We start from the raw sequence: 24,715 nt of genomic DNA, 5'->3' as shown, positions 1-24,715 counted from the left end.
GTCGGTACTCTTGGTACTAAGGAGATAGCCAGCTGTGTGTCAGTGTATGTGTGTGCGTCGCCATGCACCCATGTGTGAGTTATAAGAGGTGCTGTTTACTTATTTGTATAGTGCACACCACAACTCGAAGGTTCTCAAAGAGCTTAAATAATAGGTGATATTTGTACCCAACTTATGTTTTCAGCCTTAAAATGAAAAAGAGCTGAGTGAGCAATAGAAGGATGTGACTGTGCAAATGCTAAGATTGATGATCTACCTTACCAAATAAAATGAATGATCATTATCTAGCTCAACATTACAGATATATTAAAAAGTTATAGCTGGTCACAAGGCTGCATACATTTCTATGCACAAGGTGCTAAACAACTGAGCTATTCTAATTCCAACAGTGCTGCATTGTACCTATTCCATGCAGGGCAATGTAGAGCAGTCAGAGATAATCTCCGCGGCACCTACCCGCCCTAAACCCCATCAAATGTCTGGAAAGGTCCCCTTCTGATATGATAGAGCAATGCAGATTCGGGATTCCAGCTGTGAATGAGTGAGTGACTGAGTGAGTGCATACACGCTAAGTGAATGGATGGCAGTTCACATCTGCTTAGAACGGCTGTACATTCATTTAGCTGTCGTGAATACGAAGAGTGGTGTGGGAGGCTGAAGAGCCTTCCAGCGCTGGACAGTGTGCACATCGGCTAGTTCACACCCTGTTGTACTCCTGTCCATTGCCTCTAAAAACTACTACGACTTGCAAACATGTATTTGTATGATGTGGTTACCTCCCGATGGCGGATTTGTGGTTCCAGACTTACAAAGTTTGAATAGGGTTTGTGTTACTTTTTTAATACAGACCCAGTTTAACGTCTACTAGTGAATTTACAATCCAACACAAATCGTTATTTATGCTGAATTTTAAACCAAAATATCATGACACAGTGCAATGTGCTGCGTTGCATTACTTTACATCAAGGGGGTGTTCCATGGGTGGTAAATGGGTGTTTCCATGCAACCACTCATGAGGCTTGATGAAAATCCCTATCTACAAAGAATTGTAAACAGGGTTTTGCACCAAACTCATGTGCCTCCCTGAGGCAGGTGTAAAGAGGAGAAATGTTTTCATTTCTATGAGTCCTTTCCTGTTTTCATGATTGCTGCATTCCCAGCACGTAAACCAAGAGGAACATGCCATGAAGTAGGAATTGTAGACGAGGGGTTGCGCTAAAATTCTTTGCCCCTCTGAGACCGGTGTAAAGAAGTGAAATGTTTTGGTTTCTCCAGGTTTTTTCCTCTTTGCATGTGTGCTGTAGGGATGCATTCTACTGAACACATACATGGAGGAGCATGCCTTAAAGCATATTAGAACATTGGAATGTTGGGAGCTCCATTGAAAACAATGGAGTGCTCTGGGCTTATAATGGCTGGTATAAGCCCGGAGCTCCACCAGTCCAATGTTTCTTTGTTCACAGCTCTGGCTGTGAACAAAGGCTTCAGGGAACCTGAGGGGATTCCTTTTTGTTTTTGTTAGAACATTCTGTCCTCTAGTGACAGAATGTTCTAATAGCCTTATAGCCCTTCGTAGTTGGGCTATACCTCTATTAAAGTCCTTCTCCCTTGTTAAATGCCCTCACCTACGGCTCGGGGCCTTTAACGCTGAGAGGGCCTTTAATAGCCGGTATAGCCCTCTACGGCGGGCTATAAGGCTATAGTTTTGCACAGAAAGGGACCCCTCACTAAAGAAAAACTGTGCCGACCACAACGCAGACACCCTTGCACTATGGTGCCTTTGCTCGCACACGGCTGCCAAAAGAGCTCCGGCGCAGTTCCGGATAGCCTTTGTTAGCTATGCAGGACAGGGTAAAGAGAAAAAAACATTTCCTCGGAACTGGATAATCCCTTTAATTCTTATGTCAAGATCATTGTCTGTTCTGTAGAATTTAAGGGGCAAACAAAAATATTTTTGCAATTCTTATCTTCGAGGTGTAGTTTAACCACCATGTAGTATACACCCACTCAGTTTCACTTCAGAGCCTTAATATCACCAGGCCACGTCTTAGATATATTCATACTAACTAAGAAGACCAATATACCGTTACCTATATCATGTGTTTATGATTGGGCCTGATACACCAGCAAATAGCACTGGTACGATGAATTATGCTTGTTTAGGTCACGAGCACCGCGGCGCTGTGCACGCCCCCCTCCCCCCAGCACAGCGGGGGAATTAGCTCCGCGGAGAAGGGGTTAAGTGTTCCAATGTGAGTACTTCACTCAACTATTCATGCTTCTGTGCTTCATTTTAATGTGTATGTATATACTTATATAATTGATTTTATAACCATCTCCTTCCCACAATATCAGGCCACCATAAAATGTGGTCGGAAATATTTCACTCCAATAGCCAATGACATCCCCAATATTAACCATGAGTTTGCAACAATTGTTATGACACATTAGAATGCTACATTATTTATTCATTTAAATCAGGAGGTCACTGCGGCCTCGGAGCCTGGGTTTTTCCAGGAGATAGCTGCATGGATGCAGTCAGCTGCTGCAAATCCAACAGATTGCTAGCGTAATGTCCTATTACTTACCGGTAATCTTCATTACTCCGGGTCCCGTAGTCCTCGACACCTTCATACTAACAAGTGGAGATAACCATCTCCTGACAGAAAAAAAACCAAGAGGAATGCTGGGACACTAATACTGCCCCTTCCCCCGGGAGTACATAAGCAGTACTTACCCAGCAGACCTCCTGTACTAACAAGCCCAGACAGGAAGGCCGGCCGTCCGGGAGGGAGGGAGGGGCGCATGAAGGTGTCGAGGACTACGGGACCCGGAGTAATGAAGATTACCGGTAAGTAATAGGACATTACCCCCAGGTCCCTCCGTCCTCGACACCTTCATACTAACAAGTGGAGAATACCAAAGCAGAAAACCCGGCCTTCCGCACGCACAAGTACACCCAGGAAACCACACCAAAAGCAGCCACCCAAGGGAACACCGAGAAGGAAGACCGCAGGAACAGGCCGGCCCGCAACCCAGAACAGGACAGCAAGGACAAGGACCGGAGAAAAAAAGCCAGGGCTCCAAAGAAAGGAGGCCGCCAACCCGGGAAACCGGCAACCGGGACCGGGACCGGGACCAGGACCAGGACCAGGACACCAAGACCAGCAAAAACAACCCACCGGAGAAGACCGCCCAGGCAGACCCACCAGGAAGACGAGACAACCCGGAAGAAAGCCAAAGAAGGAACGGCCAACAGAGCGCAGGCCCAAGCACCCAGCCCAAAAAGGAAGGAGAAGCACAGGCCAGAAACACGGCCAAACTCTCAAAAGAAAGGACTCGAGCCCAAGAGAACCGAGGAGGAAACCCCACCGAGGAGGCCCAGGAGGCAACAAGCACCCAGGAGCCGAACAGGACCGAGAACCTGACCCAAAAGACAGGGACAGGAAGGAACCCCATAACCCAGTCGAAAGCCCACCAAACAAGGAGAGGCCAACAAGACCGGAAACCAGCAACAAAGAAAACACAACCAGGTCGGGAACAGAGAAACCGACCTCAAGCCCAGAAAACCCCAACCCCAAAGGGATGGAACACAAGGCAGGAGGGGAGCACAGAGCAACCGGGAAATCCCAGCAGCCGGCCAACGAGGCACAGAGGGCAGCACAAAGAAGGCGCCCAAAAGACACAGGAACCCCACACCCAGGCCAGGCAAGCAGCAAGGGCAGGAGCAGCGGGAAAAAGAAAGCCCAGGGAGCACAGCACCCAGACCACAATCACAAGGCCCCAACCCAGCAACTCCGGAGAGGAGCCAAGCAAACCGCCAAAAAAGAGGCCAACAAACCCCAACAGAAACGGGAAGCCAGGACCAGAGTCAAGCAACCCGACCACGCAGGAGAAACAGCAGGCCAAGCAAACCCCGAAGGAGAGCAGAGGACCAAGCAGCAGGAAACCACAGACAACCCGCAGCCCGGAGGGAGGAACCCGCAGAGGCACGAGCACCACAGAACAGCACCCCAACCCGAGAGGGAGGGGCAGCCAAACAGACGCACACAGGGAACAAAGCCCCGGAAAAGCAAGGGAGGAAGGAGCAAGCCAGGACCACAGAACCAGGAAACAACCCGGAAAAGGCCGGCAACAAACCCCCAGAGCAGGACAAAAAGGGTCAGCACAGCCCGAAAACCCAGAAGGCACAGCCCGAAGCCACACACAACCAGCACGAAGCCGGCAGAACCTCAGCCACAGAACCCCACACAGGCCCACAACACCGGGAAAACAAGCCCGGGAAGAGAACCAACAGCATGAGAAGGCCCAGAAGGAACCACCAGGAAGCGGCCCCAACGCAGGACACCCCGCCAGGACCCAGAGGGACACCGGCCAGGAAGCAGAGCCCAAAAAGGAGCCCAGCAAGCAGGAGCGGCACGCCCCAGCCAACACCCCAGCCAGGCACCCACCAAGGGAACCAGACGAGACCAAAACAACCCAGGAAGCAAAACACCCCCGAGAGCAGAAGGACCAAGAAGCCAACAGCACCCAGCAGCCCCAGGAGGACAGGCAGGCACCAACCCGGCCCGACCAGGCACAACCACCGAGCAGACAGTAGAGCACGGGGACAGCATACCACACCAGAGAACAGGTGGCACGACAGGACACGGCAGCAGCCAGGAGGCCCCATCCCGGAAGAAAGTAGACAGGCACCAAGGCCGAAACAGAAGGAGCAGCCAGGAAACACCAGAAGCAAGCCAAAGGCAAGCACGGGGAGAGCCAGGGCCGAAGCATCCAGGCCAGGCACACAGAAGGCCCCGGGACAACACCAGAAGCCCCAGGCCGGGGCAAAGAGAAGCCCACAGCACCAGGAAGACCCAGATGGGCGCCCAACCAGGCACCAACCAGGCCCGAACCAGCAAAACCGCAGGGAATAACTGAGACCAGGTGCAGGCAGGGAGGAACAGAACAGAACAGCCAAACCCAAGGCAGCACATGCCACCCCAGCGCAAGTAGAGGGGACAAAGCACCCCAGAGATGCCCCGGCACGACACTAGCAAGCACCAAAGGACAGGAACCAGGTGCAGCTCAAACGCCGACCAACCCCACAGGAGCCAGGAAGCGGAGGCGAAGAACCAGGACACACCATCGGAACAAGGCCACAACAGCCAGCCCACAGCGGAGACAAAGGCACCCAAGGAGAAGGCAGCCCACGCCAACCCCGGAGGTAAAAAACCCCAAGTCCGAGCGGCCAAGAGCAGGGGCACAACCCGAAGAAGGGAGCCAAAGCGAGAAGCCCCACGACACGCCCGCCCCCAGAGAACAGACAAGAACCGGGGCAGGCAGGCGGCAAGGCAGCAGGCCTGGAACAGAAAAGTGACCCCACAGACCAAATAGAGGAGCACAGGAACCCAGCGCCCGACCGACCAGCACCCACCAGACACCCACGCACCGCGGGAGGGGGGGGGCAGCAGAGAACACCAGCGCGTCTGAGCACCACAAGCACACAGGAGCACCCGCCACTGAGCACACACAGGAAGCAAGCAGCGCAGGCACCTGTGGCAGCAGCACGACCACCCAAAAAAGAAGAGGGGACGAAGCACAGCGCCGAACACATGCACCCCAGGAGACCATGACGCCGAAACACGGCACAGCCAGAAGGACAGCCAGCCCCCACGTCCAGGAAGAGTCCACGAGACACCCAGAAGAAGAAAAGGGGGCGAATCATTTGCAGTCGAGGGGATGTAGCTCAGTGGTAGAGCGCATGCATCGCATGCATGAGGCCCCGGGTTCAATCCCCGGCATCTCCAGAAGTCTCTGTTCAGTGTCTTGCCATGTCCCAGAAGGCTAGTCCGCCATCTTGTATTGTCCAGAAGAAAAAGGGGGGAAACATCAGGAGCGGGGGCCAACAACACAACAAGGCCCCAACCGCAATGTGAGAAAAACAGAAACACCATCAGTACAGGAAGTAGACACCCCAGCGCCCCATGCCATAAAAGCAGCAAAAAGGACATGCCAGGGAAAGGCGGAGGCACCTTGCCCAGGACACACCCAATAGGAAAGGAGCGGCAGCCCCAGCAGACGACACAGGCGGCCAAACGAAACACATGAAAGGATCAAAACCCTGCCTACATACATATACACACACATAGTCACAGGAGGCACGAGGCTGGCGTACCAGTACCCATGCCCACAGCCCCGACCCCCAAAAAGCATGCCACAGCACCCAGCAGAACAACCTTATGGCCACAAGGTGCTGGGGGCCCTCGGGGAGAGAAGGCGAGCAAATGCCCAGTGTTACACGGGGAAGAGCTGCCGCTGGGGACCGAACACCGAGCCCGGTGCACAGGAGTCAGTCGCTCCGGCCGCCATGCTACATCTCACCACGTAGCGCGACCCCGACCCGAACAGAAAACAGGTGTCATGAATTGAAAACATGCCACAGTAGGACCCAGAGACAGCAATTTGCAGAAACGAAACCCTGCCCCTTGAGAACCTCAGCCCTCACAGGATACATCACAGTGAGCCAAAGGTCCCGGAGAGCAGAACCAGCCCCGAAACCCAGGCAGCCCGAGAGCAGGGCGGGGGCCTCAGAGGCACAGAACCGGGCCGCTTTGACAGCTGAGACGTGGCAACTCGGGGATCGGAAAGCGGCAGTCCTGGAGCCTGTAATGAAGCACACTGACAACACAAACGAAGAACTCTGTAGAAGTAATACAAAAGAAGGAAATCACCCACAAGCAGGAGCGGACCCCAGTCCGGACTTCAGCAAGCCGCGCTCCACCCTCGCAGGTAACCAGCAAAAGACAGCAACAACAGCTGGAAGCGTGAGCAAAACTCAGACAGTACAGACATCACATTGCCAAGTACGGGGGGAGAAAGACCGGCACAGAAACACAGCGCGTTCAGCAACACAGTGCAAAGTAGCTGACGCATGCCAGAAGCAAGGAAAAACCCCGCAAGCGGGACTCACCCAGAGTGGGGGCCAACCCCAGGAACAAGGCCCCCACTCCACCAACACCACAGCCAGGAACAGCAGGAGCCCATCCAGTGAGGCACGCCTCCCCGGCCAAGCTCGGGAAGACGAGCCCGTGACCCGGAAGCAACTTCCCGGGAACTCCAGCCCCAGCCGCAAAGGACCGGCAGGTGCACGAAGTGCACAGCAGAACACCGGCTCCAAGTAGAGACTGACTCCCAGCAAGCCGGGCAGGCCAGGAGGCAGTCCAGGAGAACCCCACGCCCACACAGCCAGGCAGCTGGGCGGGGTGGAAGAAGAGAAGCACCGCCACTCAAGCCCAGCAGGAGCAGCACCAGCACACCATCCAATCTGTCGAAGACAGAAAAAAAGAACAGGAGGTCTGCTGGGTAAGTACTGCTTATGTACTCCCGGGGGAAGGGGCAGTATTAGTGTCCCAGCATTCCTCTTGGTTTTTTTTCTGTCAGGAGATGGTTATCTCCACTTGTTAGTATGAAGGTGTCGAGGACGGAGGGACCTGGGGGTAATGGTTGTTATGGCAATAATGGTAGTAAGGATAATTAAGGTGTTGTTAATGGTGGTGGTAAAGGTAGTAATGGTAGTCAATAGCTCGCACTTGAGTCCTGACTAAACATTAAAAATGCCTACTGCAATTAAAAAAATCTAATCTCACCAGTCAGTTTACTTCACTTCACTCATCTTCTTCTCTCTATATTTCCTTCTCTCTACATCTAGCCCCAGCTCCCTACCTGTATCAAAAACCTTACCTACCCCTCTATAACTCTTTCTCTACCAATCTCTTCCTCTTTCTTCCTTATTACATCTCACCTACAGGCTGCCTCACCTTTCTCTTCGTATTTAGCTTCTCTCCCTGCTTCACCTATCTCACTGCCTGAGCTCTATTTCCACCCTCTTGTCCTTTTACTTCACAACTCTTGCAATTAGGGGATTTAAGCCAATGTGCCCCCCAGGGAAAAGAAAGCCCAGTAGGCATGGGGGAAAGGATTTGAAAAAACAGAAGTGGAGTGGGCGGCTGGCATCGGGCTGCCCCTCCACCTCATGGCCCAAGAATCCCCCATAGCAAGAGAGAGCACGTTGGATTTCACTTGGTGTCGTTTTAACAGATGAAGGGACAGTGTGGGTGGTTAGCTCTCTGTTGGCAAAAGACCATCTGGGTCCTAGGAGTGTGGTCTGATGTCAATGTCTGACTGGCATGCCACACCATTCCTATTTTGGACTCCAATCCCTAGCATCTCGTTGGAATTCTGCCTTGCCCCAAGATTCTAAACCTTGTGCTGATAGAGGGCTCACGTGCCATGTTGATGCTTCTGTCCATATTAAGAATTGAATGTTGTGGGCAGTAGTTACTTTCTTGGCTATTGACAATTGTTAAAACCCAGGGCCCGATTAACAAAGTTATTTGTGCATGTCAGTTCAAATTTCACATGCAAAAGAATTGATTTATAAGGGAAAGCTCCCCAGAGAAGGGCTACCTACAAATCCCTGAGCTATACAGGTGTAATGGTATGCTAGTATAATGTAACATTTAGGTAAATTTCTGACCTGGGATAGAGAGTGAAAGCTCCAAGGCTGGAGTTTTCGTGGGTTTGTGGGCATGCACAAACCTAACCGTGGAATGGGAACACACGCATAAATCAGTGGGGTTGTAGGAAAGGTGATTTCTGAATCAAATAAAATTGCAATTGGACTCACACTAAGATATTTTTTGGAACGTACAGATAGACACTGTGTACATTTGTCCTTGTGCATTCACAACAGCCCTCACATGCACAGAAGCGTTAAACATTTGAGACAAATTCTCAAAATATTGTTAAATCTGCTCCTTTGAGTTAACACCTTCAAATGGGTACAGATTTACAAATATTAGGAATTCACACACTTTTCCAATAGTACTCCTAAAAGCCTATGACAGCCACATGTTTCAGGAGTACTCATGAACATGTTTTGTGAATTTCTTTTGTATGCATGCAAAGACAGTTGCGTATGCACAGTTGTATATGGTGTAAAACCGCACGTGCTAAAATATCTTTTCATGAGCGCTATAACACACTACCACTAATTCTGGGAATGTTATCTATTCCAATCATGAAAACTTTTTTTGCTTCCGCCTTGATAGATGTAAATATTCTTTGACTGGATAATGGACAATTTGGTAAATATCTAATAATTACAAGTTTGAGGTATTCGCAAACTTTCTGAGGCAATCGCTTCCGAAAACTAACACTACCTGCCCTGGTAGGTGTCCATTTTCTGTTCTCGTAGAGATGTATTGTAAGTCTTCAGGTGCCTGACTTAAGATCACTGTTGAAATTGAAACTTTGAGGTGATTAAAGGTGGGCAGAATCAAGTTATCTGCCAGAAATTGGTGGATGTAGTTCCCCCATCACACTCAAAGGCAGTGGAAGCACTTGGTCTCTCTCAGTGAAGGCTAAGGAGGCTCTGCTGTTAGAGCACTTTCCCAGATTTCCCACTACCACAGGACCACTAACTGACCTGCTCTGGAACGTCCGCACATTATAGGGTGCACCTTCTTATGCTTTTTTTTCCACCTAATAGTTGCCATGCAATCCATAGTGTTCTTGGGCAGGAATAAAGTAACAAAGACTGACATGAATGTCAGGAAAAGTTTTGGTTGATCTGTATCTGAGAAACAGAAAAAACTGCATACAGGGCCGCCATGACATAGCACCCTGGCTAGCACTGCCAATTTAGCAAAATGTGGACCCACCATGTTGGCACCAGTATCTCTGGTGACAACTACCCCTCGAGGGCTGTGTGAAACTGTAACATTTTCAGGCCAGTCTAATGTACTTGAAATGATCATCTTTTTGACTTTGTGTAGAGGTGAAATGTTAGACATCAATAGTTAACCTTCTCTTCTAATCATATTGATTCAGGGTAATGCTGATGCCATTGGAGCTAGGTTCAGAAATTATTGGTGGATCACTTTTCATATAAAATCCTCCATCAGAGTGCAATAATGTGATCAACCATATGGAACACCTCCCAACCCATGCATTTGAGACCACCCTAAAATGATCCAGGATTCACCGTACACCACCAATTTCTAAATCCTCAGTCAACCAACCAGCACTGGGAACAAAAGCTGCCATATCTTAACCTGGTAAAGAACGTAGTCCATATGGGCAATTCAGAGCTGTAAGTATTGGAATAAATACGTTTATAAGTGTATAATTTTTCTTAATACATATCTGAAGTTGTTGCCTGAAACATGAAGGGGTAAGAGTGCTTAATTAACTTCATTCAGTATGATTACATGAATACATATTTAAAACAACACACATATTTGATGTGGTCAAGCATAGATAAGTTGCCATTTTTTTAAAATACGCACCTTAAGTGAGTTAATATTTGTAAGAAATTGGGTTGTTGGTTAAATGAGGTGTTAACCCTGCTCAAGCAACAGTCACAATCCCTATCGGAGTGAACCACTAAGGTTGCTTACTTAACTTGTGCTTAGCACCATGGTATCTTGTCAGGCTTAACTTAGAGGCAGTGTGTAAAGTATTCATGCAGCACACAAACAGTAATAAAGTGAAAACTTAACACAAGAAAGATCCCACACCAATTTAGAAAACTATAGTACATTTTTCTAAATTATTTGACCCCAAATTGACAAAAACTCAATAAGTAGATCGGAGTTATGAATTTTTAAAGTTTAAGGTAAAAACTGGTACCTAAAAGTAAAAAGCTGCAAACAGCAGACATTTAGTCATGCAAGACCGGGTCAAAGTAAAAAAATATGTCCGACCGTGATGTAACAGGAGTTGGATCCAAAAAGCGGATTGGGCCGGGTTGGCACTTACCTTCTGACTAGGAAGAAATTTCGGTAAATATTCTGAGAAAGTAGAAGTTTTGCATGGTAAGGTCACAGGCTGTACCCGAGGAGGAAGTGTTGTCACTGGGGAACTGTTGGATGACGTTGCGGTAAAGATTTCCACATTCAGATGTATTCTCTTTTTTGGAAGACGAAAATATTCAGCAGGACGAGGCTGGAGTCTGTAGCTGACAAGGGTTCCACAAGGCCGTAAATCCCTTCTCAGAAAGGACGGCTGAATAGTATTTACTACTGCAGAGAAGAATGTATCGAGAGCTTCCGCGTAGTGAGGCTGCCTGGTGGTGTACACGCCGGTTGGCCCTGGTTTCGTCTTGGTTCTCAGAGCAGTTTTTAGCCAAAAAGTACTTCAAGTTCCAAGTTTTGGAGTTTGGCAACCTGGGATTCTTTAGCACCGCTCACAAGGGTCCAGTACAGGGGAGGCACCACTTGGAGGGTTGGTACTCACTCAGGCTGGTACCAGGTGCTGTTTCAAGATGGTTGGAGGCCTTTCTGTCCCAGAGGGTCTGCCAACCAAATAGCATTTGGAGTCACTCTGGTAGTCCTGGGTTCAAGAAATGGAGCAGGGCTCAAGCAACAGGGTAGGCATCTGAGGGTTAAAGGCAGGCTTCAGGTAGCAGAGCAGTTTCTCAGGGTGCAGCAAAGTAGTCCACTGAAAAACGCATCAGACCACAGCAGCAGACAGTCCTTTGACAGTCTTTCTGTGGTCCACAAAGTCTACTGAAGAATGGGTCTGAGGGTCCTAGTTCTACATTTAATAACTGGTGCCTTCTTTGAAGTAGAAGAAGTTTCTAGAGAATTTCCTTTGAAGAGCTTGGAGTTTCCTGCCTTCCCTGCACTGACTCAATTCTGTCTGCATGTTGAAGTGAGGTAGTGTGGAGTCCTTTATGTGTAGCCCCTTGTGTGGGGCACAGCTTATTGACTTGTAAGTGGGGCTGGGCCCAGCTTCACCCCACCACCCAGCTAGTGATGGCCCATCCAGGCATACTTAATTCCTTTATTGTGTGGCTATCTGGAGGGAATAAACAGAGTCCAACTGGCAACTACGCCCAGTCATGTGACGCAGGAACAGGCTGCAGGCACAAAAAAGCTAGGGCAGGAAAATGCTAACTTTCTAAAAGTGATTACAAAAAAGGAGGGGATAGTCCCAATAGACCAGAACCAAGTAGGGTCTTCTGATAGAATTTAAAAGAGAAAAAACGTGGTATCCTTGTCACTTATACATTACTTTTGAAACCCCACACTATATTCTTTCAGTGATTGGGTTATTTATTCAACCTATTATTCACAAACTCTCGTTTTTTGGAAGGACTTTTACCTTCACATAGAACACATAAATATCATACATATATTACATATATTTACATATATTACAATTTGCACTTTTGCTTTCAACAATATACAAGACCAACATTTGATCACAACATATACAATACTTTTACAAGACTTTATATCGCTATCTCTATTAATTTAGCTGGATGTGATAAAGGATCAAAAAAGGAATATAATTGATTCTTTGAAATATAAGGAAGAAATTTGAATGCTACAAAACGCTTAATGACATTTAAATTGAGCTAACACTTGATTATTTGTTACACATTGGTTTGTTTTGATGTAGTCCCGGTTGTATAAAGTATAAAGTTAAAAATGCATTTAGGCTGCAATGGCAGACCTGGGACATGGTTTAAGGGGTTACTTTACTGTGTGGCTCAATAAGTGCTGGAGGCCCACTAGTAGCATTTAATCTACAGGGCATAGTTACATGGTTTACCACTTTTCTAGGAACATATTACTAAATTAAGTATGCCCATCATGTGTACAACAATTTTACCATATTTTAGGTAGTGAATACAAGACCTTTAGCACTGATTAGCAGTAGTAAAGTGTGCAGAGTCCTAATGCCAACAAAAACAAATTCAGAAAATAGGATAATAAATAAAAAAGGTTTGGGGGAAGGCTGTCAGGTCTAACAATATTGATCTACAGTGATCCTCACTGATAATTGCCCTTAGCTGGTAAGCCCTAGATATTGTTCGTTATCTCATTGTGTCACCCATACACTACATCTACAATAGTGCTTTTTGTGACCCTTTATTTATTTAGGTTTAATGTTCATATCACAAACCAATGAAGCCATCACAGTAAGAAGCCACATGCTGCCCAAACAGCCTATACGGATTGAGGGCTGCAGTATTATAAAATGTTACTTAACAAAGTTCAAGCAACATGTACTGAAAGCCATCAATGAAGGGTCGAGGAATTTGGGTTTAAGGCCCAAGCACCATTAATTCTCACATTAGTACGCACTGCCCTTGTTAAAAAGGCTAATGGATAGGGGAACCTCATGGCACGTGGCTCCAACCATTCACAACATTGGCCACACCTTTATCAGATCCACTATGGCACCACATCGAACCTGTCCCCTAGCATGGAAATTTTTCAGATGTACCTGGGTTGCCACCACCTGCATGAATATTTACGTATTTCCATTCACCTTCACACTAAGATTGGCTGTAAAGCATGCTTGCTTGGACACATGAATCAAGATATATTTTCTGCGCTACTTGTACGTAGTGTCTCTTCTTGAAATAGCCCAGGTAAGTCAGAAAATATTGAAACCGTGAATTTGTGACAGTGATCTATTTGTTTAAGATGGCACATCCAAGTATCCCCTCTTGCAGGAATTTATCAAGAAGGCCTGGCAAGATGATACTTTAACCAGTGTTTTGGACAGCCTTTCCACACATTGTTTTAACTCAGAAGTAAGGAGGCTTTCCACAGAACCCTTCAGGTCCTAAGCCTTTGACAAAAAAAGCCATCCAATCAACCCTCCTTGCATTTTCCAAGACCTCTACCTTGTTTTCTAGCCTCATAATGGAGGTCACAGTGCACTCCCTAAATTCAATTGATTTATCATTGACCACCTTGTGATTGGATATGATAAACTTCTCTAACACATAGATGGAAGCCTCTGTCCTCTGAACTGAGACTTTGGCAGTAGCAACCATTGCAGATACTGAAGGAAGCAGGGAAGCATTGCTTACACAGATGTAACTTGAGCTTAAACTTTATCACACTTCATAATTGGATTAGTCTCAGATACCATGAGTACTTTCTCACTTTGTGACAAGCCCACTAGAAAGTCATTGTCCACTTGGGCACCGCCAGCTTTACCAAAGTGTAGCTAGAAAAGAGAGTGGAAAAAAGTCCTTCATATCTTGTACTCTTCACTCACCTCGAAATTGGTGTGTTGCAAACTCCTGAAGTATGTTTCAGAAACAAATCTTCACATCAGATGTAGAACAAGCCCATCAATTCCATTTGGTAATTTGAGCAGTTATATTCATGCTCTGTTATGTCGGGTGAGCACAAGGTGGAAGTCCCTCCTTGTCTGTCATAGCTTCACCTCAATGTGTGCTCCTAGGCCTCGCTTCTGTCACCACAGCTGCCTTCGTCCCATGAATGTCAGTGTTCCTGGTCTATTGCTCTCTCACCTTCACTGAGACAAAAAGGCATGAAACCATCTTATGCTCTCCGTGGATATGGGCAGAACACCAGGTGCCCCCTCCCACGGAGGACCTTCAGGTCCTAAGCCTTTGCCAGAGCAAACCATTCAATCAACTCTCCCTACATTTTCCATGGCATCTCCCCTTCCTTCTAGCCACACAATGGAGGTCACAGTGCACGCCAAAAATTCCTTGATCTATCATTGCCCACCTTTTAATTGGGTATGATGAACTTCTCTAACACATAGACAGAAGCCTCCGCCCTCTGAACTGAGACTTTGGCAATAGCAATTATTGTGGATATTGACACAAGCATGGAAGCATTGCTTAAATAAATGTAACTTGAGCTCCAACTGTATCACGCTTCCTAATTGGATTAGTGTCAGATACCATGAGCATCTTCTCACTTTGTGACAAGCCCACTAAAAAGTAATTGCCCACTTGAGCACCGCCAACATCACCAAAGTGTAGGTAGAAATGAGGGTGGAAAAAAGTCCTCCATATCTTGCACTATTTACACACCTAGAATGTGTAGTGCAGCAAGCTCCCAAAGTATGCCCCAGAACCAAATCTTCACACAAAAGGTAGAGCAAGCTATCAATCCCATTTGGTAATTCAAGCAGTCATATTTACCCTCTGTTATGTCGGGTAAAGTCCCTCCTTGTCTGTCATAGCTTCACCTCAATGCAGGATCCTGGATCTATCCACTGTCAATCAATCAATCAGGGAGTTTTAAATGCACTACTTACCCATGAGTAACTCAAGCGCTGGAGGAGGGGGGCAAGCAGCTCCGGTCAGTCAAAGAGCCAGATCTTGAGGGTACCTGAAGATGTGCAGGGTGGGGGCATGCTTGATGTCGATCGGCAGCTCATTCCAGGTCTCGGCCGCAATGTAGGCGAAGGTTCTTCCACCCATTCTTGCTTTGCGGATGCGTGGGGGTTCAGCAAGGGCGAGGTCGGTGGATCAGAGGCTCCTCTTGGGTACGTGGAAGGAGATTCTATCATTGAGGTATTGGGGTCCGGTGTTGTGGAGGCATTTGTAGGAGTGTGTGAGTATCTTGAAGATTATTCTTTTCTCACAGGGGAGACAGTGGAGGTTGCGCAGGTGCTGCTGGGTGATGTGTTTGTGTCCGGGGATGCCAAGGACGATTCTGGCTACGGGGTTTTGTATGGTCTGGAGTTTGCAGAGCAGAGAATTGTTGATCCCTGCGTAGAGGGTGTTTCCGTAGTCCAGTCTGCTGGTTATGAGTGAGTGGGTGGCGGTCTTCCTTGATTTAAGGGGGATCCATTTAAAGGTCTTTCTGAGGATGCTTAGGATGTTGAAGCAGGTGGAGGTGACAGCTTTTACCTGCTGGGTCATGGAGAGGGAGGAGTTGAGTATGATGCAGAGGTTCCGGGCGTGGTTCGTGGGGGCAGGGGCTGCTAAGGGCTGTGTGCCACCAGGAGTTGTCCCATGCAGAGGGGGAGGTCTGTGGATGAGAACCTCTTTCTTCAACCGAATTGAGCTTCAGGCAGTTGCTGTTCATCCAGCATGCAACGTCCTTCATTCCTTCCTGGAAGTTGAGTCTGGTGGTGATGGGGTCCTTGGTGAGGTAGAGGATGAGCTGGGTATCGTCGGCATTGGATACTGTGCTGAATTGATGCTGTCTAACAATGGCGGCGAGGGTGGCCATGTAGATTTTGAAAAGCGTGGGGCTGAGGGACGATCCTTAGGGTTCTCCACAGTTGGTTTCCGTGGGTTTGGAGAGGTAGGGTGGAAGTATGCTTCTTTGGGTTCTGCCGGCAAGGAAGGAGTGGAGCCAGTCGAGGGCAGTTCCCTGTATGCCGGCTTCATAGATTTTGGCGGTGAGTGTGCGGTGGGAGACGGTGTTGAATGCTGCAGAGAGGTCGAGCAGGATCAGGGCTGCAGTGTGTCCTTGGTCGAGGAGGGTGAGGATGGCACCTGTGGAGGCAAAAAGAACAGTCTCAGTGCTGTGGTTGCTGCGGAATCCGGATTGGGAGGGGTCAAGGACTCCACAGCTGCCTTCCTCCTATCAATCTCAGTGTTCCAGGTCTAGTGGTCTTACCTTCACTGAGATAAAATTGGCTTGTAACCATCTTATGATCTCCGTCAATGGGGGCACAACACCAGGTTCATGTGATGTATCGTCTGGACTTGGAACCCAAACAGGTCCTGGCAATTTTGTAGGACCAGCCCTGAGGGGGAAGGGAGGTTGGGGTGCAAGTGTGAAGCAATCCTGCTTTTGATACAGATGCCGATATTGCAGCACCGCTTGCAAAACCAGCCCCCAGTATCAAACAAAAACGCCCCCACTGCTGCAAAATCGGCCCCCACCCTTTCAGCCTCAGGAAAAATGCTTGATGCCCACTATGGCCAGTCCGTCCCTGATCTGAACAACCACAATACTGATCAGCCAGGGGACTAATGGCTGAGACTCCCTCCATTGCATTAGTGTCCTCCAACACTCACCAGAGCCAGACAAAGCTCATGAGAAATCTGCCATCCTACCTTTCACGCATCCAAGCCCATTCCCTTGTGATGCTTACCATTGTATTGTATGCCATGTTGTGGGTTTCTTTTGAGCTTTATGGTATCCTTTTTTTTTTTTTAAATATATTTTTTATTTTCCAATTAAACACAATACATAGACAGTGCAACACAATTTCCTATATAATTAGTAAACATAAAAGATAACTGAGTATTAAACAAAACCTTGAAAAAAAAAAGAACATTACATCACTTAGTATAATAATCCTAAATACTAAAGTTTAAGAAAAAAGAAAGCTTAAAAGAGAAAGACAATCAAAATTACTGCTATAATTAATACGCATTACAGTACTTCAGACCGTACAAAGTCCTCCTGCAGTTTCCCAACATATCATATCCCAAATCCAGCCCGCCACCTACTAATTGGTTCCCATATTCTTAACCCCAATTGCCTTCCTCTCCTACCTTTCCTTGCATATATAGATTTTTCCAAATTATACACTGACAATAAGTTAGCAAGCCATACTTGCATACCAGGTGGGTTCTTATCCAGCCAAGCCCTTGCTATACAAAGTCTATATACAGCCATGGCAACAAAAATAAAGTCTCTCTCCCCAAAGGTATCCTCCCCTACTATTCCCAATAATATCTGGGCAGGTGTAAGGATAATTTTCACATCGAGGGAAGATTCCAAAAATCTCTCTATGTCCTTAATTAAAGAATGAAGCTGAGGACATAGGGCAAACATATGTACTATGTCAGCGTCTAGTGAGTTACAGCGTGGGCAAGAGATCCCCGTAGTACCACCCCATTTCGCTATTCTGGCTGGAGTATGATAGAGTAAGTACAAAGTTTTGTATTGTTGTGACTGCAATGGCGCAGAGCAAAGGATCGTTCTTCCTAAGTCCAATGCCTCCTGAAACCATCCAACTTCTCCATCCAATTTCTCTGCCCACTTACAACCATACTTATCCCTATCATCCTGCTTTAATTCTACGAGGCTTGCGTAAAAGCTGCGTATTGAGCAATCTCCCCCTAGCCTAATCTTTTCCATAATATCCACTCTATTAAACCCAGTCCGTCCACCCAGTTTTGTCCCCAAAAAACTCCTTATCTGAAGGAATTTAAAAAAGTCCCGCCTATCTAACCCAAACCTCTCCATTAATTCTGTGAACTGTACAAAGCCTCCTAAATTCATCACATCCCCTACCTGAACAACTCCTTTCGCTGCCCAACCCTCCATTGTCCTGTCCCCGAAAATTTCAGATGGAAAAGATCTATTATTCAGCAACCTAGTATACCAATTAAACCTCCCTATACCCACTTTCTTCATAAGAGCAGTCCAAATCTTAATTCCAGCTTCCAAGGTCTTGAATCTAGTTCTTTTATAATAGGCAAACTCTGTACAGTATAAGAAGCAATTTTCCACCTCCTCCCCCAGAACTGCTGCATACACCCTATCAGAGCTATCCATCGTTCTCTGATCAAGCCCTGCCCCTCCAATCAGCCCTTGAATGTATTGAGTTGCGGCTGCCAGGTAATATAGCCTAAAATCAGGTGCTCCCCACCCACCTCTCTCTCTGGGAAGGGTCATGAACCTATATGCTCTACGGGTCTTACCCTGTGCCCATATAAATCTATTAAGTAGAGCTTCCAAAGTATTAAACCATTGTCCCTCAAAATACAGGGGTATTGCCCTAAACAAATATAAAAACTTGGGCAATATTACCATTTTAATAACATTCGTACACCCCACTAAGGAAAGATGCAGATTATTCAATCGTTCCAAGTCCAGCTTTACCGTACTCATCAAAGGGGTCATATTCCTCTGTACCACAGTATCAAGATCCGCTGAAATTATCACCCCTAGATATACCGCCGACCCCGTGACCCTTTGATCCGTACATCCCACAACATGTTGATTACAGACTATTTGGGTTTTAGCCCTATTTAAACTATAGCCTGAAACCTGACCAAAGTTAAGAGCCTCAACTTCAACCTCTCTAATAGCTCCCTCTGGGTTAGATGTCAACACAGCCACATCGTCTGCGTAAGCCAAAGTTTTAACCACGCAGGCCTTCAATCTCATTGGGGGGATCTCCTGATTACCTTCCAACCTACGCAAAAAAGGATCTAAGTATATTGAGAAAAGAAGAGGAGATGAGGGACAGCCTTGTCTGGTTCCTCTTTCTATCTTCACTGCAGCTGAATATCCTCTGTTGACCCTAATTCTGGCGCTAGGGTTCTTATATAGTGTTTGCAGGGCTTTAATGAACCTCTCCCCTATGCCACCCCATCTCAAAGTTTGCCATAAGTATTCCCAGGAGACCCTATCAAACGCTTTCTCAGCATCCAAAAACAATGCCGCCATAGGGTCTCCCAGGGTACCAGCAGCGTCAAACATTGTAATCACCTGCCTTGTATGCACTGTAGTTCCTTTGCCTGGTATAAACCCATGCTGTGAGCAAACTACAAGATTCTCAACAACCCCTGCTAATCTCTTAGCCAACATTTTGGAATAGACTTTAGTGTCCGCATTCATCAGCGTAATCGGTCTGTATGACCCAGGTTGAATTGGGGGTTTCCCTTTTTTTAGAATAACCATAATATCAGCTCCGCCCCATGAGTCAGGTACTGCCTCACCAATTTGAGCTAATTTCATAACCCCAAACATATCAGTCCCCAGAGCACTAAAGAAAGTTTTATAAAATTCCACCGGAATCTGATCCGGGCCCGCAGCCTTTCCAGAAGATAGAGCACCCAATGCCATTGATAACTCCTCCATCTGAAAGGGTAATTCCAGCTCCTCCTTATCTTCCTCCACCATACACGGCGGAATAATGCCACTTAAATACTTTCCAATCTTTTCTGCCTCTCTTAAACTGTCCTCCTGGTATAGCTGCGCATAAAATCGCCTGAACACCTCCCTCACCCCTTCTGTATCTTGAATATTAACCCCCTGTTCGTCCCTAATTTCCATGATATCCGCAGCTGCCAATCTCTGCCTAGTTCGGACAGCTAGCAAATGTCCCACTTTCTCGCTAAGCTCATATGCTCCTTCTTTCTTAATTAAATAGTTATCTGCTGCTTTTTTAGCTATATGTTCTATTGCTGAGGCCTTTAGTGAAACAATTTTAAGTAGATGTTGTTCCAATGAGAGTTGTTCTTCTATAGCTACCCCCAATTCCTCTTCTGCTTTCAGTAATTCACTATTTATCCCCTTAATCCTGTCTTTTTCCTTCTTCTGTGATGAGAGTACAAAACTCAGGGTCTCTCCCCTAACCCCTGCCTTAAAGGCATCCCAAACCACTCCTGATGGTGCCGTACCTCTGTTAATGTCCCAGAATCCCTCAATCCAACCCTCCATATACCTCCTATACCCCTCATCCCTCAAAAGTGATCTTTCAAATGTCCATTGTGCTTCCTTCCTCCCCCCTTGGCCCATCTTAATAGTTAGAATGACAGGGCTATGATCCGACACCACTCGCGGTTGTTTTTCAATCTGTGCCCCCCCAATCAAGGATCCCGAAATGAGAAAATAGTCTAACCTAACGAGCACTCTATGTGGAGCTGAGTAGAATGTGCTGGGATCTTTATTTGGGAGGATCTTAATCCATGGATCAGTTAATGAGTTATGTGCAACTAGCCCTACTATAGCCCTATATGTTTTCTTCTTCCTGCCTCCATAATGGCCCCCTGCCTGTAAGAATGAACTCAAGGGATCATGAATATTTAAGTCTCCACAAAATACAATTGGTTCTGACCAGTGTGCTAGCTCTACGTCCAAGTAATGAAAAACCTCAGGATCATCTTCCGTTGACCCGTAGACTGTTACAAGGGTAAATTTATCACCTTTAAAACTTATCTCCACAATCACCCACCGACCCCACTGATCCTCCTTCTTCCTTATTACCACCACGTCTCTACTTTTGCCTAAAACTGCTACCCCCCTATTTCTAGACCCTTGTTTAGAATTGGCCAAAACCATAAACCCTAGCTGTCCCAAAAGATAGCTCTTAGATGCCTCCACATGTGTTTCTTGCAGACATACTAAGTCTAGTCTCAGCAATCTCAAAAGTGCAGCCACTCTTAGCCTTTTAGCAGAGTCGTTCAAACCACAAACATTTATAGTGGCAATTCTACAGCTCATTAAGGGATATCAAACTTTTCCCAGGGACTATAAGATCATACTTAAGCAGCTGCTTCAAATTCTTACTATTCTTACTCAAGTGCTGAAATAACCGAATAAAGTGTGTGTTACACTGTCCACCCTTGTGTTGTACTAACCATTGTGCTGTTTTTCCTCTACATTCTTTATTTCCCCTTAACCCCCTTATCCCTCCCTGCCCCCCCTTCTCCTCCCTTGCTGACCCACCCCCCTCCCCCCCTTTACAGGCAAATAGGTCCGTAAGACCTATGTGTGATCGCTGCAGATCGTGGCTGTCGCTAGCCACCCCCTGACCCCCCCGCCACCCCCACTCTACTCCCCTAACTTTCCCCCATATATCTGTCCTCCCCTTACCCATTCTTATTTCTTAGTTACAGTGCTCTGTGCTTCTTTTTAGTGCTTCTTTTTTAGTGTATAAGCCAAAGATATACAAATACTTTTCAACCATTCTTCTTCTGTTTAAGCTCTTCCAAGAACTGCTGAGCCTTAACCTCTGACCAAAACATTAGCACCTTCCCTCTTACGACCACCTTCAGTCTTGCTGGGAATAACAGATACGCCTCAGCACCCACTGCCTGAAACGGTTTGATAAGCTCCCTCAACCTCCATCTCCTCTCTACCGTCACATGGCAGAAGTCTGGTCTAGTGAAGAAGGTAGTCCCCTCAAATGTCCGCCTATTATCTGGCCTTGCTTTTTCCAACAGTTCTTCTCTAAGGAGATAATTGCCTACATAAATCAGAATGGCTCTGGGTAGAGGTGGTTGTCCCCCCCCACCCCTGGCTTTCTTGACTGTAAATGGGAATCTGTGGGCTCGTTGAACCTCCTTTTCCCACTGCCAATCGGATTCCGGAAATGCTCCTTTTAAGAGATTTACCACAAACTTTAAAACATTCTGCCCTTCTGTCCCTTCTTCCACTCCCAAGAGGCGGACATTGTTCCTCCGCTGGCGATTTTCACATTCCTCCATCTTCCAAAGCAAGTCTTCCGCCATCTTTTCTTGAGTTCCTTTAAAGTCCTGCCAGGCTTCCACCTCATCTTCTAATCTCCCTGTCCTCTCCTCCACCTCCGTAACTCGACTTACAATACCATCATAAAGTTTGTTGACTTTTTTTAAAGTATTATGGATTTTTTTCGTTGCGTGCCTTGCCCTTCTACTTTCAGCTCTAGCCTCCCCCTGCATTAGCTTTAAAGTACTAGTTATCATATCAAAGGGAGCTTGCAGCTGTGCTGGAAGTGGGGTTACATCAGAAGCGATTCCGCCTGCGACTCTCTCTTCCATATACGTCTGCGACGTTGCTGAGTAGTCCCAAAGAAGCTTCTTTCCCCCCACCGGGGATCCTTGTCCTTGCCCATGCTTTCTTCCCTTTACCCTTCTTTTTTTCTGAGTACTTTCCTTCCCTGATGAGCTCAAGCCTGAAGTAGTCTCTTCATCCTCCTCAGTGTCGGACTCACTTATTAATGATTCATCCGTGTCTTCATTAACTGAGAAAAAACAGTCTCCCTCAGTTGAACCTTCTGCCACTTCAGGAACATCAAATGCCTTTGATACATTGCCCTTTTTTGTCAGACTGACCGTGCTCCCCCATGACTTTCCAGCTTTCATTTCAGCCTCAACCTGCATTAGGGCTTCATGCATATCATAACTCCCTGCAGCTTTAGCCATATGTTCCGCATCATGGGGTTGAATTATTGCCAATCCAGCCTGTTCAACGCCCTGTTTAACGCTGTGACCCTTACCGGCATGTATGTTTTGCTCGAGATCCACAGCAGCCTCGCCATCCTTTTCCCCTCTCGATCTGTCACCTCCAGCTTTGCCTCTGCTTCTGCCTCCGCCGCCATCACAGCCATCCTCGCGGTCTGCCTCGCAGTCTGCCTCAATGCGTGACTGTTGCCTAGCGACCAGAACAGCGTCTGCAGGAGCGTCCTCTGTAGCGTCCTCGAGGACGCCTCCGGTGTCTGCTGAGCCCCCATCGAGCTGTAGAGGGTTTCTTGGGGTAAACGCCTCAATCACGGTAGGCTGTCTCATACCCATGTCTCTGTTCTTGCCCGAGGGTCCCGATGCCTGATTTTCCGCATTGTTCGTGCTTCCCTTGATTACTACCGCGGGGCCGCTTTTAGACGTTTCTTTTACCGGCACCTTACCGCGTAGCTCTGCTTTCTTTCCTTTCGGCGTTGAGACTGGGGCTGGGGCAGTTGATTTTCGTATGGCCCCCGGCATCCTCTGTGACCCAGAACCTGCATCAGTCTTTCCAGGGTCCGCACTCTGCTTCTGCTTCTGCTTGCCTGCGTCCGGCTGCGTCTGTGGTTTATTTTTTCCCCCTTCTCCTTTTCTGGCTTCGAGGGACGTGGTGGTAGCGACATTTTATTCAGAGAGTGATCTCCACCCAGGCGCCTCGCTACTTTTGTTTGCAAACAAGTAGAGCCAAATCCTCTATTGAGCACTTTCCTAATAAAGGATAATCCCAGCCGTTTTATGCGACACCAGAGCTCACGCGCCATCTGGGGAAACAGGGATTCATCCTAAGAAACTTAGCCTACAGGGGGTATAGCCAGGAGGTAGCCAGGAGCGACTCCTCACCACAACCCGTCAGCGGCCATCTTGCCTACTCCGGCATTCTCGAGCTTTATGGTATCCTGCTGAATAAATATACAAAAGACACACAATTGATGGATGGAATGCAGAACAAATCAAAACATTCACCCCCAGTCAAGAGCTCTGGGTTAAATCCATCATTCTTTTGCTCACCATGCCACCCCAGTTTAGATCTGGCCATATGCAAATCAGCCTTGACCCTGTGCCTCATGGGAACAGTCCAGCCCGAACTGACACGCCAGGTCCTCCCTGGACCAGAAACAAGCATCCTAGAACCGGTTTTGAGGTTTCACCCCTGATCAGCCAGCCAAACAGTCCTGCGCACTTTGCATCTTCCCCACCAGGCTTAATTTCACAACCTGGTGAGGAACATACAAAGCCTCCCAGTCCCCGTCTGAGCACTGTGGTTCGGCACTCAGACCAATCACAACACTGCATTGCAGCATTATGATTGGCTATGGGGAGCCTGGGAGCTCAGGTGCTTCCTGCTCCTTCCTACAGCCGGTGAAGACAGGAAGAAGAGGACGGAGATGAGGCAGCGGTGGGCCAGCCCAGGTAAGTGTATTCTTTTTTTATTTGTTCCATCCCTTGACTCCACTCAGCCCCCACCCAACCAGTTGCGATCAGTAGCAGTCGCTACTGCCCAATGGGCTGGTCGCATACATCAGTGTGTGGACCATTTTTTTAGTAGTTTGTGGACATGTTGTATGTTCAAATGGGCCGGTTTTTACTGTTGATTTCCCTAATATTAAAACAAACATTGCCTGCATCAATCACAAATGCTTGCAGTTTCCCATACCTTGCGAATTACCCATACAGCAGTCTTTACAGGTTAAAACCTGGCCCGATTTGAAAATGTGGGCCACTTTTTAATCTTTATGATTCACTAACATCGGCCATTCTTATTTCGGGTCTTGGGCCTATTTTCTGTCCCAGACCGACCATGCGTGCAGTACTGTCTGATACTCATACAGAAGCTTGGGTGGGAAGTGTTTGTGTTGCCCACTAAAGGGACAAGAGGTCTGAGTAGTGTCCCTACAGTGAATGTCCATTGCTGGTGTAGCAGCCCTGCTGAGAAGCAGCTGATTTATAAGAATGACACCATAATAGCCAGGCTGAGCTGTG

General features: G+C 47.3%; 1 protein-coding gene and 1 non-coding gene across 2 annotated transcripts in view; both read left to right on the top strand.

The window, feature by feature from the left end:
• The window catches only part of CACNG4 (calcium voltage-gated channel auxiliary subunit gamma 4), a 653,145-nt gene that overhangs the window by 206,987 nt on the left and 421,443 nt on the right, over positions 1–24,715 (top strand). The gene's annotated exons all lie outside the window — the stretch shown is intronic.
• On the top strand, positions 5,721–5,792 carry TRNAA-CGC (transfer RNA alanine (anticodon CGC)). Its single transcript has one exon. It is a non-coding gene; the product is annotated as a tRNA-Ala (tRNA).

The sequence above is a fragment of the Lissotriton vulgaris genome, chromosome 7 (genome assembly GCF_964263255.1).
Source record: "Lissotriton vulgaris chromosome 7, aLisVul1.2, whole genome shotgun sequence".
Taxonomy (NCBI): Eukaryota; Metazoa; Chordata; class Amphibia; order Caudata; family Salamandridae; genus Lissotriton; species Lissotriton vulgaris.
This window is presented reverse-complemented; position numbering and strand designations above follow the sequence as displayed.